General features: G+C 41.3%; 1 pseudogene across 1 annotated transcript; it reads right to left on the bottom strand.

The window, feature by feature from the left end:
• Positions 1–3,556: 3,556 nt before the first annotated feature.
• Positions 3,557–6,818, bottom strand: LOC309805329 (EP300-interacting inhibitor of differentiation 1-like; annotated as a pseudogene). Its single transcript has 3 exons — positions 6,801–6,818; positions 3,849–4,094; positions 3,557–3,808 (listed from the first exon to the last, which is right to left on the bottom strand). The product of its transcript is annotated as an EP300-interacting inhibitor of differentiation 1-like (transcript).
• Positions 6,819–16,365: the final 9,547 nt, after the last annotated feature.

Here is a 16,365-nt window from a genome sequence, read left to right as displayed (position 1 = left end):
CCCGGCTCTCCCGGCTTCTGTACTCTGCCCTTGGGCCTCCAGACTTGCGCCTTATTTGGGCTCCCCTGGGAGAGGAGGAGTCCCCAAAGTGGAAGGATGCCCCTGCCTGCTGCCCGAGTAGCCTTAGCAATGAGGCGCTCATTTGGATTCCAGGAGATCTCAGAGGGGCCAAGGGATACCGAGCTTTTATGCTGAGCGAACTATCTACCGCTGAGAGTTAACAGCTGACGCGATGACGGTCGAACAGGGACAGGTTGGGCGTGAGAGACTCGGAGATCCAGAGAACGCTTTCATTATACCAGAAAAAAATGTTCACTTTCTCAGCGATTAAACGACTCTACATAGCAGCATATCAAGGATTGAACCAGGTGTTATTCTATCGGGTGGCTCGTTGGTCTAGGGGTATGATTCTCGCTTTGGGTGCGAGAGGTCCCGGGTTCAAATCCCGGACGAGCCCGCTTTTCTCTTTTTTTTTTTCATTTTACCTTCTGAAAATTTCTTGTTATGTGGACAGTTTCCGTCCTGGACGGGCAGTGGGCATCACCAAGAGTTCCGGGATGGGAAAGAAATGCAGGTAGAAGAGTGGGTGAGCAGCTTGCCGGTGAGAGGTTGGGTGCAGAGCCTTCTGTGGGCGTTTCCAATGATCTGGATCGTGGCACCATTGTTTCACCACCATAGAGCTGTGTATGCACCGTACTCACAAGAAGTTTTCCTAACTAGAGATTTTCAGGAGTATTACGAAAGGTGTATAGCGGGCCTGTTTCCGTAGTGTAGTGGTTATCACGTTCGCCTAACACGCGAAAGGTCCCCGGTTCGAAACCGGGCGGAAACAAGGTTAGCTAGAGGCTGTATCTCCTTTTAGCTTTTTGAAATTTATTACTTTGGAGTAAGTTTGGTCCCAGTTCAGGACATCCCATCATCACCTCTCCCGGTTTTCCAGGGAGGGGAGAACCAGCATCTACAGCGCTGGGTTCCTCAATCATCCTCGGGCCCCCGTAGAGACCTTAAGCCACCCAACTTGAGATCTGGGACTTCGGCGCGCCCTGAGCTGAGATATATCTCAGCAGGCTGGTGAACGAAGTCCCATGCTCCGAGTGAAGGCGGGGCCCGTAGTTGAGCGTCCAATTTGCATAATCCTTTTTGTGATGAATGGGGGGGAAAAAAGGGATAAACAAGCTGGCAGCGGTGGGATTCGAACCCACGCCCCCGAAGAGACTGGAGCCTTAATCCAGCGCCTTAGACCGCTCGGCCACGCTACCCTGACTTTAAACACGTTTTGGGAGCTATTTTTCAATTTAGATAACATCCGCAGGGTCCTGTGGGAAATCAGTTGTAGGGGTGGGTCTACAGGTCAGCAGAACCACACTCCAACTAGCAGAATTAGATTGCCCAGAGCCACCGGCGTGGAATCTGCGCTCTGCGAGCGCTCTGACAAAGGAGGATTCACGAAGCACAGAAGCACACAATGTTTTTGGGAAGGATACTCAAGAAGTCACTCTGGCAGTTCACTTTGGGGGAGTGGGCGTGGACGCAGGGGAAGCCTTCTACACTATCACTTGTTTTGTTTTGTTTTACCCGTGAGCTTGTGTTGTTTTTACGAATTAAAAAAAGGAATGGGAAACACTGCACTACTTCCTCCCAATTCTTTTTTGTTTAACCCATAACATTTTTTGGCAAATAACACCGACACATTCAGAAGTGGTTCATCAGTGACCGCCTTGGCGGTCTCAGAAGCCTCCATCCATGCAGTTCTGTTGCCTGATGTTTCCACCCTTGAAACAAATGTTCTAGCTGGAGGTATGGAGGTACGGGGTCTTGACAAAACACGCTTGACTGCACACTGTACAGAGACACCCCCCCCCCGCCCCGCATTATAAAAACCCACTTCTTAAAAAATAGCAAATCCAAGAAAAGTATATAGAAAAAAATTCATCTGCAAGCCCCAAACTCAGAGACAACCATCACTATTTGGTGAACTAATCTCCAGTTTGGTTTTCTGTTGATTTTTACCTGCATCAGTGAGTGATTTTGCTTCAGATACAGACTTGAATTGTGCTTTTTAAAAAAAAAAATTACCTCGAATGCCAGTGCATAACCAATAACAAGCTTAACTACAGAAGGAGACTGAGGAAACTTCAGATACTGAGGGGGATTTCTGGGCAGGTTTAAAACCTTTAAGTGTTGACGGACATGAGTATTCATAAAGTCTTTTAGATGTAGGGCTTTCTTTTTACTTGACAATTTTCACTTAACAGTTCTTACATTATGAAGTTGAAACAGTCTTTTTTACCTGTAAAGTTAAATGAAAAAAAAGAGCGCAAGTAAAACACTTTCTCTAGAGTATAAGGATGTTAGAAATAGTTTGTTTTCTTGTACTTTCACATACATTTTAATGTCTCAAATTTGAAACTTTTTTAAGGACGTCTTAAATTTGACTTTTAAAAATAGTCAAGGCAAGGTATTTTCTTGAATTATAGATCACAATAGCTATCTAAATGATTAAGATACAAGTACAAGCAAAATTTCAGATGATCTTGGAAACATATTTTAAGACATAGCACACACAATACATATTTCTTTGGGAGCTTGATTATCCTTTAGGGATACTGAAGAATACTCAATTTATCTTACACTAAAAATTTAGCCTTTGATAACCACAGCTTGGATAGATCACAAAGTGGAATCTTCAAAGTCTTCTCCATATACTTTCAGACAAGGGAATTCCCTGGCAGTCCAGGGATTAGGACTCGGCGATATTACTGTTCAGGGTGCGGGTTCAATCCCTGGTCGGAGAACTAAGATCCCGCAAGCCTCGCGGTGTGGCAAATAAATAAATAAAAATGCTTTCAGTCCAAATAACTCAAAGAGATCGTGTCTTTAATTGGACAAATTAGTTACTCTTTGTCATGCAACTAATACAGTGGGCTCTTGTGCTGGTAGTTTGTCTTGGTCATGACTTATTCTTGCAAAACCATCCCTTACATATGAAAGATATTTTCCCCAATGCAAGGAAAATAATCTGGATCAATAACAAAGTCAAAGCCGTAGGTGTTTTAGGACATTCTTGAAAACAGGATTCAACAGTACTAACAGCCTTTTTCTTTCTTTCTTTTTTTTTTTTTTTTTTTTTGCAGTACGCAGGCCTCTTACTGTTGTGGCCTCTCCCGTTGCGGAGCATAGGGTCCGGACGTGCAGGCTCAGCGGCCAGGGCTCAGGGGCCCAGCCGCTTCGCGGCATGTGGGATCTTCCCGGACTGAGGTACGAACCCGTGTCCCCTACATCGGCAGGCGGACTTTCAACCACTGCGCCACCAGGGAAGCCCCAGCCTTTTTCTTTACCAATTATCTTCCTTTTTCATAACTGTGCTGTCCCTGCCCTATTCTACTCTGCAAAAATAAATAAATAAATTAATTAATTAATTTAATTTAATTAGAAAAAAAAATTTTTTTAAGATCAAGTTTTCCATTGGCACGGACCTATTTGGAAAGAACCCGAGAGACAGTGGAACGCTGGGTCTCTCCCAAATCACTTAGCTACTCTGTATCATATCAATAATCTAATCACAGCCGAGTTCTTCGGTCAAACGATTGCCAACCATAAGTGAAAAAAGCTTTTCCCCAAAAGCCAACTGATCAAAAGAGGTGTTTTCATAACGCATTTGAAACCCGCCATCCAGAGCTGCTTCTCTTACTCTGGAGGTTCTCAGAAACACGTTGTCTCCTCCAAGGGCTGCTGAAACTCTACAGCCTGCACCACTCAGCTGCTCCTCTGCCAGAGAGTCGCAGTGGTCCTCCCAGTCATCAAATTCCTAGTCTTTCTCGTCGTATCCCCCCTCCCCCCTCCCCCACCTTCTCCAAGCCAGGGCTGGCGATCTGGCCTGGCTACTCCCCAGAGCTGGGCCGGTTAGCAAGGCCTCTGTCTCCCTGCGGCTCCGCCGTTGGCTGGGCCTCCTCCTCCTCCATTGGGCCGTCCTGGTCGAGCTGTGGCAGGGCTCCGGTGCGGGGGTTCGGGGATGGCTCCCGGCTCCCGCTGCCTACCTCCGTCTGTGGAAGGTCACTCTTGCCAGGCATCAGGTCCATCTGCACGTCATTGCTCTAAACTTAGATTTTTATGTTATTAAAATTTCCAAAACCTCATTTGAATGGTTGGCTCAAATTCTAGAAGACAAAAGTAGCCTGATTTCTGTCCCTAGGGCTCTGAGTTTGGATGGGAGATTCGAAGAGAAGAGGGTAACCAATACTCTGGGATTACTGCTGCATTCGGTGGCTTTATTCCTTGTGCTTATGTTAAATCTTAATGTAAAGATTGTGGTGTGATTTTTATAACTTTGTATAGCTGTCTGCTTTTCAACCAATGTGTGTGTCTTTCAGGCCTCATGGGCCTGCAGAGATTGGCCTTAGCTGAGTATTTCGTGTTTTAATAACACGACCTTCCACTCAGTCATTTTATTAACAGGCCCTATCACTGCTCCACAGTGAGGTCCTCAGTGTGGATTAGAAAATGTCTGTAAAACCACATGGAATCATGAACTGACCACAGCCCCTGACATTAGCAGGGCTCTTACTATCTACACATTAGAGCATTAGCTTCTTAGAATGTTAATTTGGAATCTGGGCTCAAAGAAAGAGAGAAAGAAAGGAAGGAAGGAAGAAAGAAAATATTTTGAAATAATTATAGATTCACATAAAGCTGCAAAGAAATATACAGGGAGGTCTCATGTACCTTTCACCTGCTCTCCCCAATGATGACATCTTGTATAAGTATAGTGCAGTAACAAAACTGGAAATTGATATTGGTACAACCCATAGAGTTTATTCAGATTTCTCCATATCTCTATATAGCAATTTTTTTCCCCAGCACATTCATTTTCTCATTCTTTATTTACACTGGAATCAGCTCACTATTTAAACTTATATAATTTGCCTTAATTTAATATGTACATCATTATTCTTTTTTTTTCAATAACAGAAGTAAAACTTTAATTCACTAATTTGTGGAAACTAAACAATACAATCTTAAACAACCAATGGATCAATGAAGAAATCACAAGGGAAACTGCAGAACACTTAGAGACAAATAAAAATGAAAACACAGCACACCACAACTGCATGTTTTTTCAATGTCATGATTGAACATTGTCTATTAGGCTACCCAAGATTTAAATTTACCTAGTTCTCAAGAGGCATGATTCTTTGTTTGACTCACTACTTCTTTTTTTTTTTTTTTAAGGGGACAGGGGAGGATCTAAGAGATGGCACCGGGCCACAGTCGACCCCCACCCCGTGACAGGTAACAGCTTCACAGCTGCCCCTTCCTGACCCAGGACCTGATATATAGCAATTTTATCACATGTGTAGCTTCATGAAAGTGTCACAATCAAGATACAGAACTGTTCCATCACCACAAGACTCCCTTGGGCTACTCTTTTATAGCCACATACAACCCCGCTAAGTTCTCCTGTCTCCCATCCCTAACCCCTGGCAACCACTAATCTATTCTCTGTCTCTAATTGTGTTGCTTCAAGAATGCTATATAGGGCCTTCCCTGGTGGCGCAGTGGTTCAGAGTCCGCCTGCCGACGCAGGGGACGCGGGTTCGTGCCCCGGTCTGAGAAGATCCCACGTGCCGCGGAGCGGCTGGGCCCGTGAGTCATGGCCGCTGAGCCTACGCGTCCGGAGCCTGTGCTCCGCGACGGGAGAGGCCACAGCAGTGAGAGGCCCGCATACCGCAAAAAAAAAAAAAAAAAAAAAGAATGCTATATAAATGCAATAAGACAATATGTAGCCTCTAGAGATTGGCTTTTTTATTCTGCATAATTGCCTTGGGATCCATTCCAGTTATATCAATAGTATTTCTTTTTTTTAAATTGCTGAGTAATATTCCATGGTATAAATGTACCACAGTTTGTTTAACCATCCACCTGTTTACTTTTTTTTTTTTTTTTTTTTTTTTTTTTTGCGGTATGCGGGCCTCTCACTGCTGCGGCCTCTCCCGTTGCGGAGCATAGGCCCCGGACGCGCAGGCCCAGCGGCCATGGCTCACGGGCCCAGCCGCTCCGCGGCACATGGGATCCTCCCAGACCGGGGCACGAACCCGTATCCCCTGCATCGGCAGGCGGACTCTCAACCACTGCGCCACCAGGGAGGCCCCACCTGTTTACTTTTATTCCTAGTCTGTTGAATGTTTTTATCATGAAAGGGTACTAAATTTTGTCAAATGCTGTTTCTGCAGCAATTGAGATGATCATGTGATTTCCACCCCCCTTAATTCTGTTAATGTGGACAACTTTTTAAAATATTAGGTTTTGATAAGTTCTTTATTTAGTCCAGCTACAAGTCCTTTGTCAAATATTTCTCCCCAACTAATCTTTTTGTCATTGTTGTTGCTATCCTTTTTGCTGCTTGCTTTTTTTTTTTTTTGAGGTAACATTGGTTTATGGCATTAAATGTTTCATGTGCAACATTGTATTTCTACTTCTGTATACGCTATGCTGACAAACGGGCAAAAGCAATTCAATTTCTCAGAGAAAGGACAGCCGTCTCTATAGATATTGCTGGAGCATCCATAGGCAAAAGGATGTATGTTCTGCTCTCCCTGGAATTTCCTCCACTCAAGTCTCACTGGCCTCCCTTCCGTTCCTCCAACAGAGCAGGCGGATGCAAGGCTTGTTCTTACCTCCTCGTATAAGACTCTCCCCAGGTATATTCCACCTTGTTCCCTTACCTGCTCCTCACCTTCTTATCCAGGCCTTCCTCCACATCTATTTAGAGTTGAAATCCTTTTTTCCTTCTCATTCCTAACCTGCCTCATGTTTCTCATTGCGCTAAACACCATTGGGCATGCTACATTTAATTCACATGAATTTTGTTATACTCCTAATTTCTCAACTAAAACCTATATTCACTGATGCCACTTTTGCACATGGTGGGATCTCAGGCTCTTAGGACAGTGCCTGGTATATATTGTGTTCTCAGCACATATTTGTTGAATGAGTAATTGTATTATGCAAAACAATTCAAGAAATTATTCTGGCATCTCACATGCTCATTTCTTGCACTATAACATCATTCCTTTCTCTGGGTGTTTAGTTAGCAAGTTCATTTTTCTTCCTAGAAATGTCACCATAAAACAAGTCACCTTTTGGGGAAAAAGCGACTCTACCTCCCCTCTCCTCCCTGCCTCTTTACCTGCATCTCTCTCCACTCATCCTTTGTCTTCCTGCTTTAGAAAACTCTTCAACCCATCACTGTGGCCCCCCAATCCAGACAGAGGGAAAGAGAAAAGAAAAAGGTCAATGAGACACTAAGTTAAGAAAAAGGGAGAAGTAGATCAAAGGAAGAGGACTGGAAGAAAGAGTGAGAAGAGGCATAACACTAGAAGATATATGCCCACTGCCTTATCCCCCCAAAAGAAAATAAAAACTAACAGAGGCAGAAAATAACAGGAAGAGAAAATGCTGATAAATAGAAATGCGAAATAACCAGCAATCAGTAATAGGAACTGCAAAAAGGAGAGAGGCGGGTAACAGGTAAAGACCCTCACCTAAAGGTGGGTTCCCTGGAAGAAAATAAACTCAGCAAATACCCTGTGAAGGAGATTCCAGCCTCAAAATCACTTCAGCCTCCTTTCTTTGTTTGCACTTACTGGGTCAGAGGGGTCAGAGAGGAGCCCTTCAGCTCTGACCTCCTTCCTCAGCTCCCACCAACCTCTCAGCCCAGCTGTGGGTGTCCACGTCACCCTCAGCCTCTCTGTGACTCTCTAGCTCAGACAGTGGACCTCAGACAGACAACAGCCTCCTCTCAGCAAAAGGGGTGTGGAGAAAGTGAACTTAGTCAAGGAGATGGTGGTGGGCAGATGGGGACAGAGCCAGGATCCGTGTATCTGAGCCCACCCCCTGATTCCCGTCCACCTTCCATGGGCTGCCTCCCAGCATGGGCTGCAGAACTGTCTCCCGTTGCCCATGCAGGTGCTTAACACTGAACCTGAGTGAGGAAGGGAAAGCTGTGAAGTCCCAGGGGAGCCCACAAACTCCAGCCCTGGAGCAGAAGCTCCCAAGTTTATAACTGAAGAAAACCAAACAGGGAGCTTGGGGACAGGACCAGAAGAAGGGCCAGTGGGACAGTGTGGGGAAACCTGGTCATGGGAGGGGCACAGGGCAGCCAGGGCACAGGCATGGGGGGCAAGTTTCTTGGTGCTCTAACCCCCACCACAGACACATTTCAATGGTTCCCCAGTGTCCTCCCAGGCCCACATGGGGTCTTTACCTGTGACTGCCCCAGTTGGCTCTCCCTGTACTACGCTGTCCACACCTGTCCTTTTCCTGCCCTGTGAAGTCAGCCTGCGTCTACTGGAGGCCTATGGTATGCAGAGCGCTGGGTGAGATGTTGCACTTGAATCAAAAGTGGGAACTGAACACGATTCTGTCCCTCCTAGTGGGAGGGAAAGAAAAGCACCCATCTTTGAGAGAGTCAGATGGTGGCATGGGAGCTGGGTGTCTTCCCAAACCCTGTTAGATGTTTATCTAAGCTCAGTGCCCTTCACGTGTTTCTGTGGACAATCCTGTGGTCTAGTTATTATACCTGTTGTCCCAGCGTAATCATGGATAGCACTCCCTTTCACTCTCAAGAGTGTCTCATGTTGAATGATAAATTTTAGGGTTTCTCTATTTTTGGCTTTATGTCCTATAGAATTAATTAATTTTCTCACTGACCAATATGGTGGCATTTTACCTGCCAAATGGCTAAGTCACCAAACTTGTTTCTTCTAAATCCTTATATTTTTAGGTGTCTGTCGTATAAGCTCTGACAGTGGCTTTCTTGTTTGTTTGTTTGTTTGTTTGTGTTTTGGGTTTTTTTATAATGCAAGTACCTGACTTAAGCTTTGATTGCCACTTCTTTGAAGGCATCCACTTCAAAGAAGACTGTGTGGAATGAACACATTGCCATCCATGTTGCCAGACAAAGAGCCAGAGCCTGGCTGCCTCTCCCCACTGAGGCTCCTTTGTTTTAGACATCCTGGTTGATTTCAGTAATTAGCCATTTGGGCTGCTTGTTTTTTTTTTTCTCTTCCTGTGATTTAAATTCATGGTCTTATGTTTAAATTAACTAATAAAGAGTGATCCCCTAAAGTCCTAGGCCCCCACCCTTGACCCCTGTAAAAGCAGGACCCCAGGCCCACTCTTTCTTTCTCTTTCTCTACTTGCTGCCTCACTGTGTGGTCCCAGGTGTGTTGCGTATGTAATAAACCTCTATTTTTTCAAAGTTTCCTGATGGCTATTGCTGAAGGGTATGTTGCAGTCATAATAGGAACCACAAGGGCTGGTCCAGCCACAGCACTGGTTATTGATAAGATGAGACCATCATAAAACAGTGTCTTTGTTACAGGGTGTTTTTTTTTTGTTTTTTTTTTTTTTGCGGTACGCGGGCCTCTCACTGTTGTGGCCTCTCCCGTTGCGGAGCACAGGCTCCGGAAGCGCAGGCTCAGCGGCCATGGCTCACGGGCCCAGCCGCTCCGTGGCATGTGGGATCTTCCCGGACCGGGGCACAAACCCGTGTCCCCTGCATTGGCAGGCGGACTCTCAACCACTGCGCCACCAGGGAAGCCCTACAGGGTTTTTTTTTTATGTACCCCTTTGTGTGGTCTTGCTTCCAGCTCCTTCAGCTGGAGGCAAGGAACACATTGAGGGGGATGCTTAGAGGGAGAGGCAGGAAGACCAGAGAACAGAGAATGGAATTGGGTTCCAGCAAATTGGTTTTCAGCACATTGGCTGCTGAGGACATGACTTAGAGCATTTGCCACTCTTCTCCCTTTTCAGCCTATTCCTCTTATCCTCCTTATACATCTGATGGTTTTCAATGTCCACACTTTTGCTCAAACCATTTTTCCCCATTGGAGATTACAGTCAGCCCTCTGTATCTCTGGGTTCTGGATCTGCAGAGTCAACCAACCATAGATTGAAAGTATTCAGGAAAAAAAAAAAAACTCCAGAAAGTTCCAACAAGCAAAACTTGAATTTGCCATGCACTGGCAACTATTCACATACCATCTACATTGTATTAGGTTAAGTAATATTATGATGATGATTTACAGTATATGGGAGGATGAGCACAGGTTATATGCAATTTAACCATTTATAAAAAGGACTTGAGCATGCAGAGGTTTTGGTATCCACCGGGGAGAGGGGATCCTGGAGTAAATCCCCATGTATACCTGGGGACGACTGTACTATGTCTGTTTCCTCTAGTCTTCCTCGGTCATTACTAATTCTCCAAAATCGAGCTTGAGCACATCTTCTCCTTTCAAACTACCCCAAAACTCAATCCACCATGAGTTCAGCCTCCCACGAATCACTGCAAGCCTACTGTCTACATCCTGGGAAACATATACTGTATTGCCATGTGACATCTCCTATATTGCCATTCATTATACTGAACAGGCTCCAGTTGACCTTGTACAAACAAGGAAATGCATTTATTTTTGTACAACCACTGCTTTTAAATAGGACATCTCAATTCTTTCATCCCCATTTTTTCATGATATCTCATGCATATTCAAGAGTTGGGTGGTCAGACTAAAGCTCATTTAAGTATTCTAAATCCAGTCCATTAAAAATCAAACTTGAATCTCATATCCAAATTCAGTGTTTTTCTCCTTGATCCATCCTAACTCAAGATAGCTTGAGGCTTGAGGACCCACAGTAGGGAAGTGAGAAAAGTCTATTAATAGCAATTATTCCTTATCTTTAAAGATTCTAAAGGCTATAGATGTAGTCTTTGAAATGCCAATTTTTCTCAAATAAATTACAAGGAAGTCTGAACTGATACCTTCTTTTTTATTTTGAAAACTACCTTGAATAAATAGAAGTATTCTGTTTTACTTTAATGCATAAGTGTAATTTTCTAAAATAATTTTTCAAGTGTCTGAGAGTATTCAAATTACTCCCCCAAACTTTAAACACTATAAAGAAAGCAGTAACTGTGACATAAATGTCCATGAGATGTCAATATCAATATTTGTTAGAAATTCTTTTAAAATGTTCATTCCATTATTATTTTTAATTTCCTTATCTTTTAGAGAAACACACTAATGTATTTACATGTAATGAAGTTATATGATTCCTGAATTTTTGTTTCCAAATAATCCATAGATGAGGGAGGCAGGGAGAAGTGGGTGGGAGAGCAGATGAAATAATATTGGCCATTAGTTGATAATTGTCAAAGCTAGGTGATAGGTACATGGACATTTATTAAACCATTCTCTCTAACTTCATACATGTCCAAATTTTTTTCATAATAACAAAAATTGAAAGCTCACTAAAGGTGGTCTGATCAAGTTATAATATAGCCACATGATGGAGTACTATACAACTGTAAAAAGCAACACAAAGTATTTCTATCTGCTATGCTGAAGTGATCTTCAGGATATAATGTTGAGTGCAAAACAGTGTACATAGTATGCTATCTCTTGTGTAAGAAAGGAGGATAATTATATATATGTATATATATACATTTGTTTATATTTTCAAAATTGAAAAATGAATGGATAACCAAAAACTAATAAAAATGTGTTTCATATAGGAAGAAGGAAGAAATTTTGGAGAAGACAGATAGAAACTAGGCATCTTTGAATGTACTTTTGTTTATAGTTTGGGTTTTGGCAAATGTTTCACACAATTAAAAATAAAAATTAAATAAAGAAGAAAACATTTCTAGCTATAGTGGAGTAATTTGTATTAGAGCAACTTTCACAATGAGAACAATTATAGAAGTTGGATAAAATACAAGAAAGCAAAATTTTTTGAAGGCATCATAACAATAGCAAAGCAACCATGACTTGAGAGGCTGAGGTCCCAGATAGAAGGGAAGTATTTTGAGATGGGTTGGATGTTCTGTGGTGCTTTTTCTTTCAAGGAATTTGTTGACTTAAACAGCAAAGGGTCTAATGGCTGGAAAGCTGAGCAGAGCTTTCAGTAATCTCATAGATCTGGGAGACAGACATTGGAGTTCACAGCCCTCAAAAACATCCCAGGTTTCCAGCTAAGACCACAGAAGGACTATACCCTAGGAATAATAATTAGTCAGAAATAGACAAATTCTCATAAATACTGACCCAGCTTCCTACAGGTCATAGGCTAGATTAAAATCTGCTGACAATTTAGCTGCATGACAGAAGGAAAAGATTATCATCCAGAGCTTCAGACTATCTCTTAATATGTAATTCATAATGTTTTCCATTCAAGAAAAATACGAGGTATTCCAGGGCAAGGATAAAATGACCAAAAATCAAGAGAGAAGAAAAAGAAACAAACTCAAAGGAGATTCATATATTGACATTACCTTTTAGAGACTTTAAAATAACGATTATTATTATACTCAAGAGGAAAGCAAAGAAGATGGATAATTTCACCAGACAGCTATAATTTATGAAAACATTCAAATAAAACTCTAGAATGAAAAAAAATCAAAAACTAAACTAAGAACTTAATAAATGGATTTAGGAGCAGTTTAGACACAAGTGAGGAGAGCAGTAGGTCAATAGAAAAATCAAGGCTGAAACACAGAAAAAGAACATAAAATATGGGAAAGATCATGAGAAACATATAGACTCAGTGAGGTCTAACTTAAATGTAACTGGAGTCTCAAAAGCAGAGGGGAAAAAGAGAATAGGGCAGAAACAATATTTGAAAAAAATAATGGTAAAGAAACTTCCAAAAGTGATGGAAAACATCAAGTCATAGAAGCTCTATTAGTCAAAAGCAAGGTGAATGAAAAGAAATACATAGTGTAAACTCTGGATAATCAAAACAAAAGGAAAAAATTTAACAGCATCCATCAAAAAAGACAGATTACATTAAGAAGTGCAGTAAGAAGACTAAGAGTTGCCTTTTACAAAAAATAATGGGTAGAGTGTGCTGAGGTCCTCATGTTAAGCAGGAAGTAACAAAAATATTTGGATTAGACACTAGTAATCAAGTATGCCAGCTGTAATTTCTAGGTAACGACTAAAAGAAGAATAAAAATAACGATAACTAACAAGTTATTAGAGAAAAGAAAAGAATGAAAAATATTACCTAATTAATAATAATAATAACAATAATAATAAGGCAAGCAGAAATCAGTACAAGTGGGACAAGTGAAAAACCAAATAGTAAGATTATGAGTTTAAACTGAAATATATCAGATATTGTTAGGGGCTGAATTGTATCCCCCCTATATTCATACACTGAAGCTCTAACCCCCAAGTACCTCAGAATGTGACTATGTTTGGAGCTATAGCCTAATAAATGTGATTAAGTTAAAATGATGCTATTAGGGCAAGTCCTAATCCAATCTGAATGGTGTCCTTATTAAAAAGAGGAAATTTAGACACACAAAAGAGACATAAGGGGCAAAAGCACACAGAGGAAAAAACGTAGTGAGAAGGCAGCCATCTGCAAGCCAAGGAGAGAGGCCTCAGAAGAAACCAAACCTGCTGACATTTTGATCTTGGACTTCTAGTCTTCAGAGCTGTGAGAAAATAAATTTCTGTTGTTTAAGCCACCCACTCTGTGGTATTCTGTTATGGCAGCCCTAGAAAATGATCACAGACATCATACTAAATGTAAGTGGACTAAATATGTCAAAAAATGATGAAAATTGTCAGGCTCAATTTTTTATTTTATTTTTTTTAAAACATGTAAAGACCTTCCCGGCACATAGTAGGTGCTCAACTAATGTTAGTTCCAGTTCTCCTTCTTTTCAAAGGAAGGATGTTGTGGATGGGCCTGGACAGGCACAGAGAGTTTGGCAGGTGGAGGAAGGAGCGTGGAAAGGAGTGTGTGGGTTTTTGGGGGTTTTTTTGTTTGTTTGTTTTTTGCAGTACGCGGGCCTCTCACAGCCGCGGCCTCTCCCATTGCGGAGCACAGGCTCCGGACGCGCAGGCTCAGCGGCCATGGCTCACGGGCCCAGCCGCTCCACGGCACGCGGGATCTTCCCGGACCGGGGCACGAACCCGTGTCCCCTGCATCGGCAGGCGGACCCTCAACCACTGCGCCACCAGGGAAGCCCATCAGGCTCAATTTTTTAAAGAGCATAAACTGTACACAAAATATTCTCTTAAAATTAAGGGTATTAACAGTATAAAGCAAAAGAATGGACAAATACATGCTATGCCAACAATGTAAAAAATGTTGATGAAACTATGTTACTATCAGGCAAAACAGACATTAAAGTAAAAAGCAAAGCTAGAGATATAGTGGGATATTTCATAAAAGGTTCATTCAACCAGGAAGGTAAAATAATTTAAAATTTATATGTACCTTAAGCAACTATATGCTAATAAAATGGACAAACTGGAAGAAATGGACACATTCTTAGAAAGGTACAATCTCCCAAGTCGGAACCAGGAAGAAATAGAATATATTAATAGATCAATCATAAGTACTGAAATTGAAACTGTGATTTAAAATCTCCCAAAAAACAAAAGTCCAGGATCAGATGGCTTCACAGGCAAAGTCTATCAAACATTTAGACAAGAGTTAATACCTACACTTCTGAAACTATTCCAAAAAATTGCAGAGGAGAGAACACTCCCAAACTCATTTTATGAGGCCACAATCATCCTGATATCAAAACCAGACAAAGATACCACAAAAAAAGAAAATTATAGGCCAATGTCACTGGTTAACATAGATGCAGAAAGCCTCAACAAAATACTAGCAATCCGAATCCAATAATACATTAAAAGGATCATACACCATGATCAAGTGGGATCTATCCCTAGGATGCAAGGATTCTTCAATATCTGCAAATCAGTCAATGTGATACACCACATCAACAAATTGAAGAATAAAAACCATATGATCATCTCAATCGTTGCAGAAAAATCTTTTGACAAAATTCAACACCTGTTTATGATAAAACTCTCCAGAAAGTGGGCATAGTGGGAACATACCTCAATATAATAAAGCCATATATGACAAACCTACATCTAACCTCACACTCAATGGTAAAAAGCTGAAAGCATTCCCTCTAAGATCAGAAATAAGACAAGAATGACCACTCTCACCACTTATACTCAACATAGTTTTGGAAGTCCTAGCCCAGCCAATTAGAGAAAAAAAAGAAATAAAAGGAATCCAAATTGGAAAAGAAGAAGTAAAACTCTCACTGTTTGCAGATGACATGATACTATACATAGAAAATCCTAAAGATGCTACCAGAAAACTACTAGAGCTCATCAATAAATTTGGTAAAGTTGCAGGAAACAAAATTAATACACAGAAATCTGTTGCACATCCATATACTAACAATAAAAGATCAAAAAGAGAAATGAAAGAAACAATCCCATTTGCCATTGCATTAAAGAATAAAATACCTAGGGATAAATGTACCTAAGAAGACAAAAGACCTGTACTCTGAAAACTATAGATGCTGATGAAAGAAATCAAAGATGACACAAACAGATGTAAAGATATACCATGTTCTTGGATTGGAAGAATCAATATTGTTAAAATGACTATACTACCCAAGGCAATCTACAGATTCAATGCAATCCCTATCAAGTTACCAATGGCATTTTTCATAGATCAAAAAAATCTTAAAATTTGTATGGAGACACAAAAGACACTGAATAGCCAAAACAATCTTGAGTAAGAAAAACGGAGCTGGAAGAATCAGACTCCCTGACTTCAGACTACATTACAAAGCTATAGTCATCAAAAAAGAATGGTACTGGCAGAAAAACAGAAATATAGATCAATGGAACAGGATAGAAAGTCCAAAAATAACCCCACGCACCTATGGTCAATTAATCTATGACAAGAGAGGCAAGACTATACAATGGAGAAAAGACAGTCTCTTCAATAAATGATGAGGGGAAAACTGGACAGGTACATGTAAGAAAATGAAATGACCATTCTTTAACACCATATATAAAAATAAACTCAAAATGGATTAAAGACCTAAATGTAAGACTGGATACTATAAAACTCAGAAGAAAACACAGGCAAAACACTCTTTGACATAAATCACAGCAACATCTTTTTCAATCTGTCTCCCAGAGTAATGGAAATAAAAACAAAAATAAACAAATGGGACAGAATTTAATTCAAAAGCTTTTGCAAGCAAAGGAAGCCACAACAAAATGAGAAGACAGCCCACAGAATGGGAGAAAATATTGCCAAATGATGCTATGGACAAGAGATTAGTCTCCAAAATTTACAAACCACTCATGCAGCTCAATATCCAAAAAACAAACAATCCAATCAAAAAATGGGCAGAAAACCTAAATCGGCATTTCTCCAAAGAAGACATGCAGATGGCCAAGAGGCACAAGAAAAGATGCTCAACATTGCTAATTATTAGAGAAATGCAAATCAAAACTACAA

The sequence above is a fragment of the Mesoplodon mirus genome (genome assembly GCF_964341445.2).
Source record: "Mesoplodon mirus genome assembly, chromosome: 5".
In the NCBI taxonomy this organism is placed as follows: Eukaryota; Metazoa; Chordata; class Mammalia; order Artiodactyla; family Ziphiidae; genus Mesoplodon; species Mesoplodon mirus.
This window is presented reverse-complemented; position numbering and strand designations above follow the sequence as displayed.